Source organism: Plectropomus leopardus, chromosome 5 (assembly GCF_026936395.1).
Source record: "Plectropomus leopardus strain MGB_pleo_1.0 chromosome 5, ASM2693639v1, whole genome shotgun sequence".
Classification (NCBI taxonomy): domain Eukaryota; kingdom Metazoa; phylum Chordata; class Actinopteri; order Perciformes; family Serranidae; genus Plectropomus; species Plectropomus leopardus.
Window position 1 is genome coordinate 21,640,209 of NC_142180.1, and position 23,658 is coordinate 21,663,866.

At 38.4% G+C, this 23,658-nt stretch overlaps 1 long non-coding RNA gene across 1 annotated transcript in view; it reads left to right on the forward strand.

Annotated features, from left to right (window-relative positions):
• The window catches only part of LOC148189563 (uncharacterized), a 157,174-nt gene extending 148,344 nt beyond the window's left edge, over positions 1 to 8,830 (forward strand). The window contains exon 5 of the long non-coding RNA XR_015776611.1: positions 8,733 to 8,830. This is a non-coding gene — a long non-coding RNA (uncharacterized LOC148189563). The remainder of the gene's footprint in view (positions 1 to 8,732) is intronic.
• Positions 8,831 to 23,658: the final 14,828 nt, after the last annotated feature.

Genomic DNA, 23,658 nt, shown 5'->3' on the forward strand with positions numbered 1-23,658 from the left:
GATATTCATGTTGTGACGATACAGTTGATTATTTGTGCTTTCACAAAATGTTTACACAATGGGATTTTTAATAAATAATTATCAGTAATGTGGATATAATGACTAAATGGGTAAGGCAAATAATAGAACGGCTATAACAGTCTGTTAAAATCAACACATTTTCAGTTATTCTTGTGTGTTAGAGTCTAGAAAAACATACAAAATGTAAATGCTTGCAATACAACCACTATTTTTAATTTTAGAGAAAATATTTAATCTCATACTGTGTGACGCATCTCTATTGAAACATAACATTACCAAATAAACCCACGCTATAGAGAGCTATCTGACAAATACTTTATGTAGCTCCATTTGTTTATAATGACTTTTCTTGGCATTGCTGCAACTCTCGTGACTCAACAGACACATCCCAAGAGAATTACTGACAAGGTGAGCATAATCACTGCCAAGGTCGGGTGATCCTGCCAGGCTATATCTGATAAATTAAATGAGATGGAGAAATGATGGGGCGCAAGCCCAGCAATGAAGCAAAGAACCGCTCCCTCTATTACTCTCTCTCTCTCTGCCTGCCTGTCTGTCTCTTTTCTTTTTGGAGCCCAGTCTTGTCACCATTGTGACAGCTGAGCAGGAGGAAAAGCATAATGTATTTGTTGTGCTCTCTCCTTTTAGGAAACATATGAGGTATCAGTCTAGAGGGAAAGGGACAGAGTGTGTTTCCTTCCACTCTTTTGTAGTCATGTTTACCTCCTGTACTTTTTCATCACTTACACAAACACAAGCATGTAAGAACCCCCCCCCATCACACATTCACACACACGTTTTCCTTTATTTTTGAACAATTTTTGCCATGTTATTTACTGGTGAGACTGCTGACACATTTTTCCACTCTCTGCAATTTGTGCATTTTGTGCTTTTAATTAAAACGGAGTGAGAGTTAAAAATAGCACGACAATATGTAAATTAGTCTAGTCATTGTACATTGTATTGTCTGCACACCAGGTGACTCAGCATTGCAGGTGCTAATTTATATGCCACCGAAGTCGGGAAAAACATCTTACTCCAGGATTGCACAGTCAGAAAATTATCTTGTTTTCTTGAGTGAACGCACACGGATCACATGCTGATTAGCTGTCTCTCTAGCCGTCTGAAGCACCTAAGTCATCAGTGACCAATTACTGGTGACCTTTAGTGACCTGTGAACGTGACATCACAGCGATCTCATGCAGTGAAGTGAGGGCTTTAGGAGATTGTGTGAAAGTCTCACGGTTACATTACTTAATCCTCTGTCCTTGTGCAGCTTCAGTGAGTAAAATGAGTCATCACAAATGAAAATCTACTTTCTGTTTTTTGTAACTGTGTTCACATTCTCCGAACTGAGGATTCAGCTTAATACTTTACAGTCATCTTTGTGTTGAGCCAGTGTGGAGAATCAGATGTTTAATGAATGGCACTATTATTGCTCTTTTCTTCTATATTCATGTCCTTTTGCTGTTAGAGGAACAAATCGTGATGAACTGGTTTTGCTTCTTTGACTTGGAATTGCTGTGTTGCATGACAGTCTGGCAAAGATACAGGCAATGCTGTACAGAAAACTGAAACTGCACCAGAAAAGAAACCTTATTGTGCATGTACTTCACCTCTGGGTCTCATGTCAGTGTAGTTCATGCTTGGGGCCTGTGGAGGGCAGGGCATGAATATGAAGTATGTGTTGGCTACTTGACTATTAATTCAGTTCATTTATCCTAATGTATTACTTATAACCAATGTCAGCATAATAGATTATCCTTTGTCTGTTTCTTAAAGATTCTACTTTATAAAAAAGACAAATGGCTTGAGCTAATGAAATGTAAAAACTAGTCTATAGCTGACACATGAGAAGATCTCAGTGTGTGCTGCTCCTGAATAAATTGTTCAAACAGCAGCACACACTGAAACAGCCCCAACATTCAGTGCCTCTGCCAAGCTGAGTCAAGTTTAAGTTTTTTTAATAAGGTGACTAAAAGCCAATACTGAGCTCGATCAGCACAGTGTATTGGAATATGGATGGGAATCCCTAAGGGGAGAAAATACCACACAACTAAAGTGAAAAATGCTGCTCAGTATTGAAAACACACATTTTTTACACAGTGAAAGTGACATCAATGTTTTATTCAATAGATGCCATCTTTGCTGTAATGCTTTTACAAACAAGATAATTGTTTTTTTTTTCTAAGCCACTTGAAAGTGTGGATTTTTTTGGATGGATGGATAGGGTATAATGTCCTGGGAAAACTGCAGTATAGGAGAGTCGATATCAATACATATTTTAGCCACATCATAAAAAGGCCTACATAAAGAAAACTATATCAGACTAAGTTCATGCTTTATTGAGAGTATTTTCACCATATGATCTTGCAGTCACACAGCCCTTTTTTTGGTGCTGTATTTCTCAACCATATAGCTTCTGTATTCCTATGCCCACCTGAGCTGTGACCTGGATCAAGATTTAAGTTGAGGATAATAATTTTTAAAATTATGGTTAAATATGTTTGTGGGTTTGTTTTAGTTTTGGTTCTGATATTAATCTTGGAGAGATGTTGGACTTTGCTCACAACAGTAGAATCCATAAGAAAGCATGAATTAACGCTGGAAAATACTACGAATTCAGACCGATCAAGAACAACTTCAAGTAGCTGACACAAATCAAGAGAAAGTATGTATCCCAAAAACATCACTAGTATTTTCTGTATAGACGATCGCTTATGTATCATAAGTAAACTACATGTCATCTGAGGGTGGGTTTTCTTTCCAACTAGTCTGAACTGATTCTGATGAAGGACAGTGCTGTGAGGATGCTCCATCACTAACACCGCAACTTTGATAAACTTGTGTCTGTAAGGATTATAAACATTACTTCCTCTCACAGTAGGAGGGGTACAGCCTCTTACAGATTAAAGGCGAGTGTCCTTTTTCCCTTAAGAACTGAGAAAAATCTGTGATAAATCTGGTCCATTCATTCCATTGTTTCCAAGTTAGAGCCAAGCGACTGACATCTCAGCATGTAATAGATCCAATCTTTGCCAATGTAGAAATGTGAGCCAGGAGTTGAGGAAAGCACAGAGGAGCCAGTGTCTTTAAAAGGAGCAATCACTGCCTTACGTAACACTGGCAAGTCCGCTGTATTGCCTCTAAGGGAATTCACAGTTCTCTCTTCATTCTGAACAAGTCTCCTGTGTGTGAGCAACAACAAATATCCACATATACACACATAGCTATTCTATGCAGATAGAAATGGTTTATATGGGAACAGCTTGCTCCTGTTTCTGGTGTGTGTGTACATATGCATATTTATTTTTAATGGGGATAAAATAACAAAAGCCGGTTAATAGTTAGAAAAGAAAAGTGATGAAGCACCTTGCATTGTGGTTGCAAACCTTACTGATTTTGAGTATTAGCCACAGGACACAATCTCAAAACCAATCGACTATCAGTGGCGATAAAGTCTCTGGGGGTGAGGGCCAATATTTCTGGCTGATGCGATGTAGCCAGACAATATTTGAGCCTAGACTTTTATGCACCTGCCATTTCAGCTAATCTCTGTAAACAAATATCCGAGATCAGATAATATATATATATATATATATATATATATATATATATAAAATCATTGTCAGACTATAGCTGATGGACTCTGAATTTGAACTTCAACTAATGTGTCTTAGTCTTAGAGACTATTCTGTCTCTCCACATGGACTGTTTACCTGCTGTTCAACATGTTAAGGGGCGGGACCCCTTCATTTCTATGAAAGTTGCTTCGTGGCTTATGAGGGCAAAATTGTTAAAATGTTGTGTGTAGAATTACCTGAATGGTCGGCGCTGCTTCTGCATCGTTGGGCCCATAGAGCAAGTACACAAGAGACTTCCCCTGTCCAAGCTGGCTACTTCCAGTTCAACACTCTGATAACTTAAATGAGGATAAAAGGATTTCATTGTGTGGCTCTTCCAGACTTTGCAGATGTCATCAGACTGAATGGATCAGACCCTGATAGTGAAACAAGTCATTTCATGAAGTTATAGCACTCAAAGAAATGATTGACATAAGTTTACAAAGTGTTGTGGGGCACAATGGCATAAAGTGACAGATTTGGGGGTTGTAATTCCACTGTTTGGCCACTATGAAAAAAGCAGCAACCATTTTTATGGGTACTGTTGCCATAGCAACCGTTGTAGCCGGCTAACTTCTGTATAAGCAAAGTGATTTGCGATAAGTCACAAATTCACTGAGGTGATGTCTTGCTATAACAGTCAACAAGCAGTCGTAGTAGTGCAATTTACAAAGAGCAGTCTGTACTTTTAAAAGATTACCATAACTTTTCTTTTCTGTTTCCTGTGTTACCATTAATTGCATGTTAACAGAAACATGATGTATTATACAGAGGCTACATTCAACAAACAAGTGAGAGCCACTGCTCAGCGGACGGCAGAGACAGAGAGAGACAGCAGGGATATGCAGAATCTGTTAATAGAGATTATATACTAAATAAAACAACAAACATACTGTGTTTTAAAAGGCTATCCCCGTGGCATACACTCAAAGCCGTTGAGAAAGCTCCTGACCTCACATCAGTAATGTGTTCACTTCATGAAAATTCAAGTAGTCCACTTACCACCAGTAATGTGACCTTGCAGGCACTTGCCTGAAAGGCCTCAAGATGTTGTTGCACTTCATTTGCATTTTCTTTCTTGTTGAGATGACTGCAACCACCAAACGCTGAAGAAACCTTGACCACTGGTTTAAGTTGTGACGCAAGTGTCTCAATCAGAAACTCTGATTGCTGCAACTGAAAAAGAGATCAGTACGTGAATTTGAAGTGTAATCATGCCTATCTTGGGCATGGATCACAGTGACTGAGCTGCAGGTTGATGGTAGGGTTTAATATTTGAGGAGTTCAAACTGAATTTTAACACAATCAGGCTGTTTAGCCTGTAGTTCTGCATCAAAGTGCATCAGCTCTTAAATACTCTTCATCCATTAAAACTTCTCTGCCACATTACTGTCACTCTGTGCAACTCCTCAGTCTGTGAGCTGACAACAGCCCGTATTTCTTCACTAATCATCGCGGGTAATTAGTCTCTCTCACTGGGGGATTGTCATGACGAAAATCCAAACTAAATGTGAAGGGAATGATTGAGTTAGATTTCTACTATAGTGAGTGAACAACTGATGTATCTACAGCTTAAAAGTAGCCTGATAAACAATTCTTTTTAGGAAAACAAAAGAAAAAATAATTCAGATCCTGGGCAGCTCATGACTAAATGTGTAATTCTCAAAAAAGGTTCTTCACTTTAGTTTAAAATTTTATTTGATCTTTTCTCACCTGAATATGTGACGTATGTCGGAGAAAGCAAAGCTTGAATAAAAACACTCCCACACAGCATCTCGTCGCTGGTATATTTATTAATTTACACATTTTTAAGCATCGGAAATGAATAAATATACCAGCAGTGAGCAAGAAAGAGTGCTGAAGTTTTCATCTTCTTTTGAAATTAAAAGGGTTATCAGGTTAATACAAAGTCCTCTACACTCGTGCAGTATTAGTCTGTGTATCAGTGAGAGCAGTGAGAGGAGTGACAGAAGTCTGGTGGCAGCAGAGAGGTTTACCCACGGATGTAGATTCAAATGGAGTGAGACAGAATTAAAATCTGCCACTGTAGTAGAGATGTATTAGTTGTGTAAGCACATCAACAACTAACAAAACTGTTCTGTCCACATGAGATGCACACGAGAGAATACAGCTCATTGACTTGTAAATTTGAATACATCTAATGGACCACTGCATGATTTATGTACTACTCTTAAGTCATTATCGCATTTGGCGTAAGCAGGTGGAGATTCATTGTCTCTTAAGGCCCAGACACACCAAACTGACATCAGTTAACTGGCAGTGACAAAAGCTGCCTGCTGTGTTGCCTCACATCACTTGTGTCTCAGCCAAAAAGTTGCACATGAGCACACTGCAAAGACTACAACCAACGCCCAACGCGCCTGCATGACAGAAAAACACCCCTCCATACCAGCAGATGCCGGTAGTCTGTACTCGTCATTAAAAAAGGGAAATCTGCTTGTTAGCCAGTTAGCACATCAACAACACAATGAAATATTTAAAGAAAAAAGCACATTTATGTTGCACCAGTGAACAACAACACAAACCATCAGGAAAAAATTCTGTTCAAGAGCTTAATGGCTAAAAAAATCTTACCTCCACAAGTTTTATTGTAGTCTTAGTGCCTCTTGACTTTAGCTGTTTGTTTACATTCCTCACTTTCGTTTCTCACCTCTTGCGCAAAGCTGAACTGTCAGTTAACCAACAGGGAGGAAAAAAAAGCTGACTAATGCACAAGAGTGTGGGACACATTCTGACAACTAGGGAAATGGACACGGCCCAACATTGACCAGCGGCCCACCAGCAGCCCACCATTGTCCGGTATGTCAGGGCCTTTAAAGGTTCGGTATGTTAATTTTATGGCTGTACCTGACTCAGAATCATATCAGTCAAAGCAGATTTGACAGTTCATTACGGATATTTGATGGTTCGTGTTTTTCCATGTAAGGTTTTGAAGTTTGAGCTTGGTTTAGTGGGACGCTCAGTGTGACAGTGGCATGTGTGTAACATACTAAACAATATAACGCTGCTATTGAAAGACTGGCAGTGTGCAACAACATTTTTTTCTGACACTAGATATCAAACAAATGCAGAGACTGTGTCATATTAAGTTGCTGTGAGCTGTAAATTCACCACTTCTAAGCAGAAGAGAGAAGATAATGTTATCTCAGAGCCTAACAGTGCAGAGTCTCTCCTTCTCTTTGCCAATGCACAAACTGCTGTAAAAGGTGGTATAATGTCACTATAATTATCAATACACCATTCATGCTGTGCATTTCTGTGTCAACCGTGCGCATCACGAGAAAAAAAACTTCACTCACTTCCCTAGATGTCAGATGTCAGCTGCAGCTGAAACGCACCTGACCAGCGCTGCTGATGCTGGCAGTGTGGCTGCTTTAACGTGTTACAATGGGCACTGAAAAAAACAACAACAGGTTCCACAATGCTCACTTGCTGCTCACACAGGCAGTGTGTCTTGGGCGTTACATCCGCTGACTGTGGTCCATCTCCAGAGCTGCCCTCCACATTCCAGCAAAATATGTTTTTATATTTATTGATGTATATTTACATGCACACTTGATTTAGTTTACTTAAAGTCATATGATCCATACTTGTTTGACACTTATTATTTTATTCTTATCTAAATCTTTCTCAGTCTATCAGCACTTTTGTTTCATTTGTATGCATGTTGTTTTCTTTTTGTTACTGGGTCTTGCTGTGATAATTGATTTGCATACATCTGCAAGCAGCATTTGCATGATTCCCTTTGTTTTGAACCAAAAACAAATTTGTTGAAACTATGTATTGTTCAGAGTACCTTGTCTTGAAAAAGTCTTGTTTTTATGATTGAGGAGGAGGAGGAGGAGGTGTGCGACCTCAGTCTGATAAACAAACATCAAATGAAATGTGGCAGGTTCAGGCAGGCTGAGATGTGAGATTGTTATATGACGTTTGAGCGCTCTGTAAACAGACGGTTCCCCTCTAACCTGCTGATCCCAGGGGTTGACCACTGAGTCATGCTCCCTCTCCACACAAACAACAGCAAACATCCATCCATTTTCTGTACCTGCTTATTCTGTGCAGGGTCACAGAGGGCTGGAGCATTTCCCAGCACACACTGGCTGAGAGGCAAGTTTCAGCTGTTTAACTTACACCCAGGAGTCACATATTATCATAAATCATAGAATCATACTCTTTATTACAGTGCAGTTTATAAATGAGGATGAATGTTCGTGTTTCATATGAACAGAATGCAGTGATGTACAATAACAAAGTGCATTTACTCATATACTGTACTTTAGTACAATTTTGAGGTACTCCAATTTATTTATATCTAATTGACCCTTTGCTGAGTCCCGCCCTTCAGGGCAGATTGGCCAATCATAGTGTACCAACAGGGATGCGACAGCTTCACGGCTGTGCTCTATACGCTAATGTCATTTTGTCAGAATTTCTTCTTTTTCGGGCTGGTTCTGTGGATTTCGAGCTGAACATTGTGACTGGGTTACATGTAATAATTATACTTGTTACCCCATGAGGTTGGAAGGAGATAAATGTTTCTTCCCTGCCCCACAACCAAAACCAAACCCTTAAAGGTGTAGGGTTAGCAGCTAACGTTAACTAGCTAGCTAGCTGACTTAGCTGGTGAACTGTAAGTATGATTTTTCTTACGTTTTTATAAATATGTATCTACCTACAGTAAGTTCTTTGTTTCTGTAAGCTGTGTTTGGACATATGGTAACAATATTTAAGGGACAGAAAGTGCCATGTTTTTGTATTCTCATGCTGGAACGGTGCCAGCAAGTCTGACAAGACATCCTCAAAGCAAATCTCTGAACTCTCACACCTGACGTGTTGGAAACTGATAGACATCGCATATGTCAACAGCAAGAAGTACAAATACCACTTCTTTCTCTGTGTGCTGTGTCAGACAGCAACTTGCACCTTTCTATCTTGTCTCTGTACTGACTGGTGTCTCATTTCCAGAGGAAGTCATCCTAGAAAATCATGCTATCATGAATGTAAACACATGCTGCTTTTGTTTTTTAATGATTATAACAGTGAGTAAAGTCCTACCTTGCTCTACAGGAACAGTGGAAAGATTCAGAGAAACTTTGCGGATATTCACCCAGCTTGGTGCCATCACAGTCCTGTCCAGCTGATGGACTTGGGGGGTCTTGTGGAGGACCAGGCGCTGATGGCGGCAAGGGGGTAAGCCAAACACTGTTTATCTGCACAAACTGCGATGACAAATGGCCACACACAGCTGATTGAATATCTGTGCAGTTTATCTTAAATTTAATTTTTGGTGGTGATGTGGTGGTTACACTGTGATCTGCACGTTTTAGCTTCTAACTTTATCTTTTTAACCTGTTTTTGCTGCTGAGTGAGGTGGACATCCTTGATATATCCTTCAAATACATTTTGTAGACCTTTCTGTGTGCTTCTCTGTGAAATCATTTTATCATTTCACCTCCAAATTAGATAGCATTTCTTCAGGGCGTGCCGTTAGTTACAGTGTAGGTACCTTGCTAAAGGGGAGGGGCTTAGGAAAGGGTCAAAATTCTCTCTGTTTGAATGAGTTTGCAGCAACCTCAGGTAAAAAAATACAACTATCATTCAGGTTGAAAGAATAGAGTCCTTTTTAACCATAGACATCAAGAAATTACTGCACATTTCTCAAAAGAGGCATCCACTCTGAGGATTATATCCACTCAACAAGCACATAATCCAGACAGTCATTTCCGTGGCATTTTTATCATTGTTACTGATCTGGAGACGTGTATTGTTTCCTTGCACTCTATCTTTTCAACATTGGAGGGCCTAATCTCCATTTATATTGCTACTTAATGCTCACGCTAAGGTTAACTCTGGGTGCACCCTGACACAGCAGACAGGCCCCTCGCTGGGCCGACACTGCTGATATGTGTGCCGAGACGACTCCTCATGGGTCGTCTGAATGTCATTGAGAAGGGAGGCTTAGGTAGAGTGTGTGTGCGTGTGTTTGCTTGTGTGTGTGTGTGTGTGTGTGTACGTGTGCGTGCATGTGTGTGTTCAAAGATAGCAAATGAGAGAGACTGGATGTTGTCTTAGAGTAAGGTATGAAATGCATGCATGCAATTTTATTGGCATTAGTGTTGCTTGTTGGAGGATGGAACTGATATGATAGCAACATAAACAAACAGCCTGAAGTTATCCTATTACCACAAATACTTGTATGTGATTCTTTAAAAGAAAAAAAATTGTCATCCAAATAAGAAAAGGAAAGCGTCTCCTTAAACATGTTGGGATGTACTATCAATCAGAGTTTTACTGTATCTTTATGCTGGCAAAAGTCTATGTACATCAACGATGTTTACAACCGTAGGAGTAAAATATATGGCTGCTTTTTCAGTACATAGATGATATATAAACTGGATTATATGTAGTTAAGATTCAAATTTGATCTTATTGTATTTACAGGATCAGTAGCCAAAAGCTTAACAGACTCTCTGTGAGGCTCTTTTCAGTTTGTTTCCAGGTTTCAAGACCAGGATAACAGATTATCAGAGCTTTTGTGTAAAAGTACATCATGTCAGCGTTGACACTTATTATCAGACTTCCTCACAGTTTCCTGAGGAGCTGACATTTGGCACCAGAGTTCACTGAGCAATCAAACATTTGTCTGTTTTGCTAGTTTCTTTGGGATTTGAACTAATGTTGCCCTTTTCATGTGATAAACAAGAGTAAATGCGTTATCCAAATAAACCCTTTCACATAACATTGTTAATAGAAATACATTTATTCAATATGAGCATCATAACAAAAATAATTCAGCTTTAAAAACTTTTGTTTAAAAAAATAATTTAAATCAGAAAATTCAGCAGAGAAGGGCAAGAGAAGGTCATAGATTCAAAACCATTATTTCTTTTAATGTATAACACATGCATAGTATTACATCAGTGCTTCTATGTAGTATGTAAAACATGGCACAGGCCTTCCTTTTTTGATAGACTGGGCTCCCATACAAAAAAAATCTGAATCTTTTAAAATGCTGAATTGAAAGATGTTCGAAAATCAAGATTGACATACCATGCACACAACCCAATTGTCAGAATAACTTTTGGCATTGTCTGTTTCTAGAAACCAAGGATATGTTACATTTTTACATTGTCAAGTAGTGATTATGTAAAGCTTAACATTTCCTTACATTTCAACAGTGCTGTGGTTAACTTGTGGTTGGATTAAGGCACAAAAACATTTGGTTTAGAAAAAAAAAGAAAAAAGAGACATGGCTTTGGTGGCACAATCAAGGCAGGTGAAGCAGGAAACGTAGCAATGTTTCATTTTTTTAAAAAAAACAACTTTTTTTTAATGAAAAAGTAAATGAAAACACAGAGATGAATTGGTTTTGCTGTTTGTTGGTCTTGATTAGTGGTCTACAGCTTGGCAGGTGTCTCACCTAGGCTGCAAGACATCCACCATCCCTTCCACCTCCAGCTGACAAAAGTCAGCTAATAAAAACTAAGAGAAGTCACTTTGGAAATATTAATTTATTGTGTATCAAACGTACATATGTAACATGTCTGTTTGCAGAAATATACAATTTCAACATATTCTTCTGGCAGCCAGGCTGACTCAAATGGCACTGCAATTAAATCTGAACTAAATTTACTTCAGGCAGTGTTATTCATTGAATTAACTCAGAAGTTGGCTGATTTAGAATATTCCTCAAGCTGAGGTTTTAAGAAGACATCTGAAATGAAACCTGTTCTCCTCAAACAGATAATCTGACAATCACACTAATTTTATCTGGACTTTGGCAGAGAATATTGCGTGCAGAGACAAATCATGTGGATGCTGATATTGTCCAAACTGTAAATCTGTCTGATGACGGCCACCCGCTGGGCTCCAAATCACCTGCTGTTCCATCTCACCCTGCACTCTCACTCCACACTGACTGAGAGGCACTGAGAACAACGCACGCAACAAACTGGATGTCTTCATCATTACAAATGTTTGTGCAAAAGAGATACAACACTTTTACACTTGATACGAGATTCTATACTTTTTTTTATTCTGTGCACCATCAATACAACAGTTTACCAGATAGTCCAGATACAGCAGCGCTCATCCTTGGTGCTGGGCGAGCGGTGTGGCACTGCAGGGTGGAGGAACAGCAGCTCCTGGGAGACTACAGTGGAGGCACAGTACGATTGATTTCTAGCTGAGGTGACACCTCACCACATCTACACAAATGCATTTACAGTGAGGATGTTGTGATCCAGGCTGCTGCGTCATCAGGCCTGAGCTGTATAACCTTAAAGGCACCTTCTCGATAGAGTTGCTTGTTTATCCAAGATACCTGGGTGACGGATAAAAGCCTAAAGACGGATACATTTAATAAACAACAAATGAGAACAAGAAAACAGATTATAGAAAATACATCTTGCATTTTCAGGTAGCACGCTTTAAAACTAATAAGCAACTATTTTGATAATGAAATAATAGTGGTGAGCTTAAATATCACTGTCAGGTTCCTGTTTCTTAGATGTGAGGATTTGCTGATTCTCTTGTGAATGAGCCTGAACACCTTAAAGACTGGTGGATGCACAAAGCAATTTTTATTTTTCAATATATATTTTTATTTCTGATATATTTTGAAACAAGCGGAAATCTGTATCTTGCAAATTTACAAGCAAACCTCCAAAGAAGGCATTTGTGCCCTCTTTCTGTAATGAACCTATTTCAACTCTTCAGAGATGTTAATGAAATAAGAATCTCAAATTCTGATATACATTATAAACAAACATCCTGTTATGAAAGAAAGAAAGAAAGATTCTTCTGCACAAGATGAGAGATTTTAACTACAGTTATACACGTTTGTGAGTGTGTGTGTGTGTGTGTGTGTGTGTGTGTGTGTGCGTGCATGTATGTTCGTTGTGCAGTGTGATATAATCATCTGCACTGGCCGTCCTATTCGAGGCAGTTTGACTGATGAGTCTTTGTTGTTGGATTGTTTGGAGGATTTCATTGCCCGTCTCATAACGTTTGATTCTAATTTGACAGAATGGTGATATTCTTATCTAAAAATGTCCAGCTTTCATTTTGAACATGAGGAAGTGCAACTAAGGACAGAGAATGCATATAAATCACTTTAAAAGTTATTATTTTCTCTTATTTTGTGTCAAAGTGTATGTTTTGTGTGTAAAATGCAAATGTAACAGCCCATTAGGGTTTTTATTGTTTTAATCTAGGGTTTCTATTGTTTTGCCTGCTTGTTTATTATTAAAATGTGGCTGTGTGAATGGATGTCTGTAGGTGATATATATATATTGTGTGCAATGTAGGTTCCTATTTTTAAAGATAAACAGTTCTAACTTTTACTTTGCATAAGTGTTTGTCAGAAATTAAGTGAGAAATTGGTTGCATTAAACTGCCACATGCTTATAAAAATACTGTATCCATAATAATTACCATAATTTGGCCACTAGGGGGCAAAAAATATCAAAATACAGCTACCACCTCATTATCAGTTTATGTCAGGTATAAAATATTCACAGTTGCACCTCCAGCAGACATTAGCAATGATGTGTTTCTGTCCACCTGACAATTTTTCCCCCAAAATTCACTTTTCTTTGTACTGGTTTGCTCACCACGAACTCCTGAGACAAATATCTACATATTCAGCTTGAAGATGTTTGACTTTCTCCACAAGCTAATTGCTAACTAAGAATGTAGCAGAAACTGAGCTTGTAAAAGCTGCTTTAAAGAAAACTAAAAAAAACACCCCAGATATAACCAAATAACAAATATTTGAGCCATAAACCCACAATAAAACACGCTAAATGAGGTTTATATTGCTGTAGGGCTGCAGAGTTCAGTGGAAATTGCTCATTAAAAGCTTCTTCCAGATTTAAAGGCCATTTTATTGAATGTTAAAAATCAAAATACTGGTTAATAAAGGTTTAATGTGTGTAGTTTAAAGATATGTTACACTGATTTATTTTGGCAGTTGTTCTGAACAAATTTTCCTTCAGAAACAATCTTAATATATATACAGTAGGTAAATTAAGATGTATATTGACTTTAATCTCTGATTTTAATACTGTTACTCTTCTAGCAGTTTATTTATCACTTTAAATATTAATGTTCACTCAGGATACTTCTCTTCGCAGTAGATGAGTCTTTCATTTTTGTCCTTAATCTCAACTGTACAGCAGAAATAAACATGTTTACAGTCTGGTGCAGGAAATGGTTTTGGTCTCTATAGCTAAATTCAACATTGATGACAACTGTACAGGGGCTGAATTTTTATATAATTCACCCATTTAAATGTTTTTAAGGCTCTAAGTACACATTATTAAGGGCGTGGCCGTTTTTCGGGACAGGCTGACTGCTGATGGTGTCCTCAGGTTTTCAGTCATACCCAGCCCTTGCTCCTCCTCAGCTCCTCTCGTGCAAATGTGGTCATCAGTGGCTCCAAAAATTCAAGATAGTGACAGCCACAATGCCAAACTAGACGCTTAGAGTCCACAAACCAATGCGTGACATCATGGTGGCTACATCCATTATTTTACAGTGTATGCATATAACATAGTGTGAAGAAACCACCGATCAGAACACAAAAGGAGAACTTGCAAGAACCTTTTTTTTATTCCCATAGCAATACACTTTTTAAAGAAGGCAACATAGTCACTACTTTTTTAATGTAGCCATGTTTTTGAACTGTTGTGTGATTTTGTGTGAGCCTCATAGGTGTGAATGCTTTTTTTTCTCAAGTTGTTTGAACCCCAAACCAAAGGCAATGTTATCACTATGTGATAGACAATAATGTTTTGTGAATTTTGAATCTTGAATCTTGTATATAAATCCCCCAGTTAAAAATGTTGTTGCCAAGCCCTTAATTGCTCTTTTAAACTTTAAGTTGCGCCTTTTATGAAAGTGAGTGACTGTAAGCAACACAGCATAGAAATATACTGACAGTCTGCACAGTTTGATATAGAATTATCTATAGGTCATGTTGAAAACTGCCATATAGCTCACTTCTTTCTAATTAAACCCCAAACCTTTACTCAGAGTTGACCCACAGAGCAGTCCTGTGGGGTAGGAGAATAGAGGAGACAGAGTCGCTCTAATTGCAAATGGCCAATTAAGAGCCAAATGTTTCGCCCGTGAATCAGGAAGTTGAATGGCAAAGTGGTCTCTGGTGTCCTGTACGCTGGGCTAATGCCACACCATCCAGGCCTACGTGGGGTACAGCAAAGGTGAAACAGCTCATTAAGTCAATGACGCCATTATCACTGGTTTGTTTTAGAGTGACATCATATATCCCAAAATATCTTAAACTTCCCTCTAATCTAGTGACTCAAACTGACCTCTAAATAAACAAAACAATGCGACTTTGAAAACTAAGCATTCTGTGTGGCTCCAGGTGTTAAGATGTGGATGACAGAGTTGTTCCTGTAATTTTTTTTTAAACACCCTTGTGCAGATGGATGAGACCTCTGCCTGGGCAGCCAGCAAGAGTAATTCTTAACTAAAATTAGACAAAGCAGAAGAGGACAGAGTAAAAATAGGCATGTCTTTTCTTTTTTTTCAAGTAGAGCTATTTTGGTCTCATTTCCTCATACAAATCCTGACAAGTCATTATTTGAAGCCATTATTTCTTCTTGTTTTGGCAGCTGGGTCGTTGGCATCGTTATTCAAAGTATCATCCAAGATTCATCTTCTCATCAGCTCAGGCGCTTGAACATTTTTCACTTCCTTTTTTTCCAACATTTACCTCAGGGACTGTTTATATTCTGTAGTTACAAATGCTGCGATTACTGTAGTTATAGGTTGTTATAGATTGCATAAGTTTGCATACATTTTTCAAACATGACCATACATGTCACATCAGCTGTGTTTGTATTCTCACCTTTAACATTTTCTCAGTGCACAGACACATCTCACTGTGTATTGATCATTTTATGTTGGTATCTTAAACATTTTCCCAGGGGTGCCTCTGGGTGAAAATTGGTCTTTACATGCAAAAATAAGGAAAACTCCCTCTGTAGGCCTAAAAAAAAAAAAGCCTAAAAAGTGGTGTTTTATTTTTACATTTAATGTCAGCATCAGTGGGCCACATGCAAGAAAACATTTATTTTGTCTGAGGTATTTGTTAGATCCTTAGAGTGGGCTTTGTTGATGTTTGTCATGTACAGCCATTATGTGATATTTTCTCACTACGCAGCAAAACTGTGGAAAGAAGTGTGATGATTTTCCTCAGATTTGTTGTTGTTTTGCAGTTGATAAAGTTTCTGCGGGGGCCACTGTTTGACTTTTTTTGTTCAGCCATGGTTGCGAACACAGTAATCATCCCAACTACCATATCATTAACAACCATGTGCTTCTAACACAGTGGCAGTAAAGTGGTGGGCAAAGTTCTCAAATAATCTGAGGATAATAAAAGTCTGTAATACCATGAAACCACAATATTTTCTGAAAAGGTTTTTGTACCATGAAAATCTCCGACTGTTGCAACCTAGCACTCAAATATTTTTAAAGTAAGAGAAGTGAAAGTGTTCTGTATGCAGAATGGTCCGTTAAAGAATAATGCATTTTATATGATAGGATTGTAATTATTGATGCATTAATGTCTTCATCACTTTAATGTTGCAGTTCGTAAGGTGGAGCTCAATTTATTGCTTAAGAAACTGCTGGGTTGCCTAATCTATAATTTTACATAATATTTAATAAGTTGATTTATATTTTGCATTAACCCTTTGAAACCTGGAGCAACATCACTTTTCTTGTGCTGCTTTCAGACGCCTTTCAAAAGTATTTTAACCTTTGAAATTTGAGCAATTCGGGGTGACTTCATTCCAAAACATAAGGGAATAAGGCAATGAGCAAATTGGTAAGAAGTTTTTTACAAATTGCAAGAAATTAATAGATTTAGAAAATTCGTTTTAAAGAGCTAGGGAAAACTGCATTAGGGAAACAAAAGCTAGGAAAAAAACATATTTAAAATGATCATAATTACTTATTTAAATTATGTTGCAGAATTATTTTAATTTTTAAGCACATCGTGATTTAGTTATTTATTTTTATTTTATTTTTTAATTTTGGGTAATTTTGGGTACTTTTTACTTATTTCTTGCAAATTTTCGCATCATTTCTTTTGTCATTGTTTATTGCCTCCTTTGCATGTTTTGAAAGAAACCAAGCCGATTTGCACAGGTTACTTAAGTTACATTGAAATCCATGGAGACAGTTTACCAATCTATTTATTCACTGAGGGACATAATCACTTTCATAGATTTGTCTTGAGCAAATTGTTTTATGCAAATATATGGTATTAAAACTATTTAGTATTCCCTGTGTCCACTGTGCCACCATGACGAGTATCAGTACCTGACAGATTCCATTTTTAGCAGCGAGTAAGAAGGTGTCATGGTGACCCCAGCTCCATGTTGCTGCAGCCTGCCCGGGGGGGTGCAGCTGGCAGGCAGAGATTGGACTCAGCTGGCACTGCTGGAGACTCCTCGGGTGGGAGGTTGGGTAGGGGGGGGTTGCGTGAGACACCAGTGCCAAGGTGGCTGTGTTTTCCAGCGCCAGAGGCCAGGACTGCCCCTCAGTGCTGTCTGCGTGTGTTAGGCTGCTTGTGTGCATATGTGCTCTCATTTCTCTGTACTTATGAAGACCATTGCTTCAAAACAATACAAGACTGAGGAAGCTGCTTTGAATGTGGTAACAATGTGCTGGTCCTTGCTGATTTAAAGCCTGAATCATGATAATTTTCATTTTGTTTAGCCCGTTGAAACCTGGAGTGACATAAAGTTTATTAAAAACTTTAAATTCTGAGCAAATTGGTATAACTTTTTTTTTGTTTTTCAAAAACATGGAAAAAAGGCAATGAGCAAATTTGTAGGAAATGTTCCACATATTGCAAGAAATAAGTAGAAATAAGTAGAAAAGTAAAAAGTAAAAATGATCCCCAAAAAGCTTGTGAGAAACATGTAGGGAAAAAGAAAAGAAGCTTGGGAAAAACTATATTTATAATTATCATAATTACATTTTCCAAATCATGTTACAAAATTATTATAACTTTTAAGCACTCTTTTAAAGGTCATATATTAATTGTTTTTTATGTTTTTTTTGTGTGTGTGGGTGCAACTAATTTGTAGGTAATTTTCTTCTACTCTTAATTAATTTCTTGCTCATGTTTTGATCCTTTCCTCTTTCATTGTTCATTGCCTTCTTTCCATGTTTTGAAGAGAATTCAAGCCAATTTGCCAAGGTTTCAAAGGGATAATATACAGCCTCCTGATGACAGATAAAAACAGAGGATTAAAAGTCGAAGCAAGACATCAGAAGATGATTTTGGGGTGGCAGGTGTTCTGTGTCTTTATGAAATATGGCACAGAGTAAACTTTGTGTTGATATGCAAATGAAGCCCTTGCAGACCCTGCGTCTAATATCTGGGAGGTAGTTATCTAAGATATCTAACGAACTTAATGATTGGACAGTTTGTTCCAGGCTGTCTTTTTACCATTGTGCACAGGAACGAAAGAAGTCCCAGGGAGCTTTTACCTGGTACTTAAGGGAGATTTTGAGGGAACATTTATCATTTGTGGCTCAAATAATTGTCCTGAGCTTTGGTATTTTCTTTACTGTATCTCATCTGTGCTTTCAGGCTATTTATAAGGAGGCTTGTGGAGGCTGGAGGGCAGCTGTAGGACTGAGTCCACTGAGCCAAGATAAGACATCTGTCTGTCCATGTGTAAGACATGATGATCAACACAGTCATTCAAAGCTCAAGGCATGAATTATTACCATTATTTGTAAGATATGTACTTAGAAAGTCTGAATGCAGAATATAGACAGTATGTATTGTGAAAGCATGGGAAATTAAAGAAAGGGGGTTTTACAGCTCTTAAGTCACTATAGTATTTCCTTTATGTCCACAGGTGATGTGGCCATTAAAGCTGCATTTGACTATTATGCGATTGAAAGATGCCAAGACAGCCTCATGACAGCAGAGCCATGACAAGACCCGTACAGCGACAGTCACAACCTTCCAATGTAAGTCCAGTATTCACTTGCTTTTTTTATCTCTGGCCTATTCTGGCAAATAATGTCTGGGTCTGCTAGATGTTTCATGTTATTCAGTAGCCAATCATTGACCTTGTCTTCATGCTATAACATATTGTCAGTTTGTCTGAGCTTGTTTGTTCAGAGTGACAGCCTTTGGTTTTATATGGTGAGAGCTGTAGGTAGTCAACCTGACAGCCATGTCAACCAAAACCACGGTCTGAAAGCAGCACATGGCTGTAGTTTAGTGTTGATTCTGCAGCACTGGCGATCCTGTCACATTGCAGGGGGTAATTAGACTCTCAATATTTCAGGGGCAATATTAATGCCCCTGAAAAATGTTTGAAATTTACCACATAATAGTAAAAAAAACTGAGCTTGTAGAAGTTCTACTCCTTCTCCCTCTTTGAGAAATTTGCTCTCTCGCTTTCTGCTTTCTCCACTACTGCTTGCGCTGGGATGAGCGGTAGTGTCATCAGCACATCAGCGTTAGTGTCAAAGTCTGTTCCCCCTGTCGATGTGTTGTGTTTCCCGTATTTGACAGTGATTTGCTTTTGTATAATTACATACTTAATCTAGCTGTCTCGCGGTGTGTTTAAATCTTGTTGTTTTCCACCATTTTTTCCATGTTATTGAAAGAAATCACCCCAAATTGCTCTGAGTTCAAAGTTGAAATACTTTTGAAAGGCATCCGACAGAAGCACAAGAAAAGTGATCAGTCCAGTCCAGATTTTAAAGGGTTAACACTAAAAACTTAGCTAATCTGCTACACCAGGACTATGGGGGTGTAGTTTGATCCAATGTGATTGACAGCTTAACCAAACAGCTCTCATCAGATTTTGATTCAAGTACTACTAATCTCTGATAGCTGCATCGTAATTTGTAATGTCTCTAGAAAGGACAAGAACTCGGAAATCAAAAATCTTTCTAATCTGTGCTAACAGAAAATGTTGCGGTCACGTGGGATCCCACTACTCATACTAATAAAAATGAATGACAGTTTAATAGAGCCTTGAAATTATTATTAAATGGGGTTTTTTAAAGTAAAAAATGCCCAATGTTTATCATGAAATAGTGGTGGTCAGCGTGATTGAAGCAGAACTGTCATTACTTTATGCAATTTTCCTCAGCCCGCTACATCCACTTGTACTTGGCAATTTCCCAGAATGACTTTTGTCAAGAGTCACAAAAGGGGATGTGAACTTGTTGCAGAACTGTACATCAGCAGACATTGTGTGCTTTTTTTTCTAAACTGACTTCTGCCTAAAGATTTCTGTTTTGTAGCCACAGTTGATCAAGAACCGAATCTCCCCCAAAAGCTTTCTCTCAGCTTCTCTTACGACTTAATAAAGCAAAAAAATACTCTGAATTATGGGAGGTAGAGTGCTGGAAATCAGTCAGCCACATCTCTGTCGTATGTTCCACATATTCTCCATCATGGGCCTCTGTTGGTCATTAACCCCAGGTAATCAGGTGTTCCACCCCAGCTGAAAATCCGCCGTCTTACTTCAAGCTATTTTCCAGTTGAAATGTCTTAGTTTGGCTGTAATGGGCTCCTCCTCATTTTATGGCCTCTTATGTTCTTCAGCACATTGCCCTTTTCACACGCAATTACCTCCTCAGCTCCATTTCAGGCTCATTAGCAGGACTTGCAGGCTTATCCCGCCCTAAAAGCAGAGGCTTTGAGGGATATGACAAGTTCTTCTGTGTGTGGAAGACCATCGTTTTGCTCAGCTAAAACTACAGAACTGTAAAGCCATTTATTTTCAAAGTGAGAAATTAAAGTGAGCTGAACTGAGTGTGTTTTCTTATGATAGATAGGATCACTGAGGGAAGATAAATTCATGTTTGAAGTTATCATATCAAGTCATACTTTCATCACTCAGGCTACTGACACTGTTTTAGTAGCAGAAAGGATTTCTGCTGCAGATTCTTCCATGCTTATTTTAAATCACCTGGACAAACTCCTATCAGGGAGGCTTTTAGAAAGTGCAAGATGCCCTCTATCTCATTCTATGTTTCTGTGGATAAAAGAGGGTCAGCTACTTATTGTCAGGTGTAAGCCCATGTAGTAGAGGCTCAATTGCCGTTCTTTGAAAACATTTAAACCTAGATAACCTTCAGAGCAGGGCATTAAACTCCATACTCAGCAAATACAGAGCCTCATCCCGTCATTATGGTCCCACTGCCTCGTGGCAAGGTCACCTGTTAGCTTGTTAGATGGAGCTGACCTTTTGATGTCAGTTATTGTCTGCAAATAAATTGTTTTGTATCAGGAACACTTGGACCTCTGCACTGTAAGTCTTACTTTGTATCATCTGTTATGGGATTTTTGTTTTTATTGAGAAAGAACAAAATTGTAAACCTAACATCAAACACAAAATTGCCAGTAGTAGTTTTTTTTAACATGTTTTTAAAGTGCCGAGAGTTTAAGCCTTTGTCCCCGGGGTTTGGTGGACCAGGATGTTGTTTCACCCGAGGATATAAATGGTTGTTTTGAAGTTCCTAGAAGTAAAACAGGACATTTCGATGGACACACTGGAATAGTACAGATAAATATTTTTAAACACACAACTGGAGCTGCCAGAATGCCTAAGACAGAAGAGATTAATTTGAAGGGTGTAATGATGTTTTTTGAGGTCAGAGAGAGACTTTGGCATTTAGACTTTCTTAAGCTGAGGCCCATATGAAGATAGGCGATCCCCTGAAGTCAAGATGCTGATGGTGGCTGAGTGAAGCCAGCAGGTGGTTGATGGAAACTCTAAGTTAAATCTTTTTGAACATCCTGGAGGTCATGGTGGTGTTGGGGAGGTGGTGGTTGGTGCAAAAGCAGGTCAGAAAGATTAGGTTCCTGAGAGTGATTGGCTCAAAGAACACAGGCAGAAAGACGATTGGTCAGATATGGTGGTTCCAGGGGTTGTGAAGGGTAGCCTTGTAGCCTTTCGCTTGTAGTTCATTTACCAAAGTGAGTCTTTCTTCTCTATAATAACTAATGCTAAATTGAATGTGTGAAAAGCTAAACTGCTTGCATATTGCTGTGTTTAGAGTGCATGGATTAAAATATTAATTTTGGACCCACATTATAGAAATATTTACAAAAAACATTCATTTCATACACTTATATGCTGAGGTGCTTCTACATTGCAGTGCGCGGAAGAGTCAAAGATGCCATTAAGGACACACTGAGGTCAGATCCTCTTACTTTTTCTTTTTTTTTTTATGCCCACGCGCCAGCAATAGCTGTGGCCAAAGGCATTATATTTTGGAGTTGTCCATCTGTAAGTCCATACATCCATCCAGACTGGTGCATACAACTGTGCAGTGGTTATTCTAGTTTTATTCTCTGTTTGAAGTTTACAACTAAACACATAGACAAGGTGGGTATTCATGAGCTGATTCTCATATTTAAATTAAAACTTGAAGGTTTTGGCACAATTTAAGTGTCATGAACTAGATCATTTCAGCTGTGTCTCCTTTTTTTGCCCTTTCGGAAAATCACAAATTCCCCTAACTGCAGCTACTTCATCTGTAATCACAGAGACATAGGAAAGCAAGTGTAGAGCGGACTAAAATACACCAGTCACTCAAATCGAGATAAATAATAAAGGCATCAGACCGCTTACTTCATTGGGAGACAAGAATAGCTTTGTGATGCAACATCGCAGGAGAGGACTTAACAATTGCTAACTGTGCATGACACTTAGCTGCAATTCAGAGCGGGATGAAATATTTAGCGATGCAACTCTTATGAGTTATGCAGTATGTCGGTGTCAGTATCAGACATCTGGTTTTCTACATTCAGTGACTGGTCGAAACTTGTTGAGTAATTAAGGAGCTCATATTAATAAATAGATTCAAGTTTGTTTTATATTCTGTCCTTTCTGATATTAGTGCTTTTTAAATCATCTTCCACTTACTGCATATGCAGAACATATTTGGTGTAACATAGTCTGTTTGTTTCTACTCACATCCTTGAGGTATATCTGATAAAGCAAAGTTGTGTTACCCTCATTCAGTCTCTTCATTCACAAGTCTTGCTGCCTGGCACAACTTCATAACATTTTTCACCCTCTCAGAAGACTCCTCCAAAGGGATTTATGTAAGTTGCTGTGTCTGGAGTAGTCTCAGACTGGATCCCATCTGATTAAATATGAACACATATTTTATTTTACTTGAAACCAGACTCTCTCGTCTGTGCCGCTTGGTTTCAGCTGGAATTTGCTCTGCTATTCAATATAACAGTTTTAGCGAGGGGAGAAACATCACTGGGAACATTTTAACAAGTTAAACCATAAATCCTTTCTAGTCTCTGTGTATGTAAGCTGCTGTTTTATCCAATGCAGAAATGCCCTCAAGTGGAAGATATTCATATCTTTTCTATGCATCTCCACGTTGCTGAGTGTCATATTTGCAAAAACAAGGAAACGACTAGAATTACTACCTTGCGGTTTTCCAGGAACCAGTCAAGTTGCATTTACGGTTTACATCTACGTCTGTGAATACACGGATGCTTCACACACACTTTTCCCACAGATGATCTATACAATCAGCACAGTTTCATGGTGGGCGCCCACGATTAGTGTCATCAATTCAGCATCTGACCAAATGTCTCCCCTTCTGTTCCTGAGTTATGACATTAGTTATGAGTTGTTTGAGTGTTTATGCAGAACATTATGATGTCACAGTGAAGTTGACTGGGACCTTTTGGATATAAAATGTCATCACTTCATCATTTTATCTTATTAGACATCTGTGTAAAATTTTGTCATAATTACCATAAGATTTCTTGAGTTATGGCCCAAATCACATTGTGTGATCATATTGACCTTGACTTTTGATCACAAAATTCTTATCCGTTCATCACTGAGTCCAAGTGGATGTTTTTGGAAAATCTGAAGAAATTCACTCAAGGTGCTCTCGAAAGATCCCATTCATGAGAAAGAGAAAGATGAGGTCA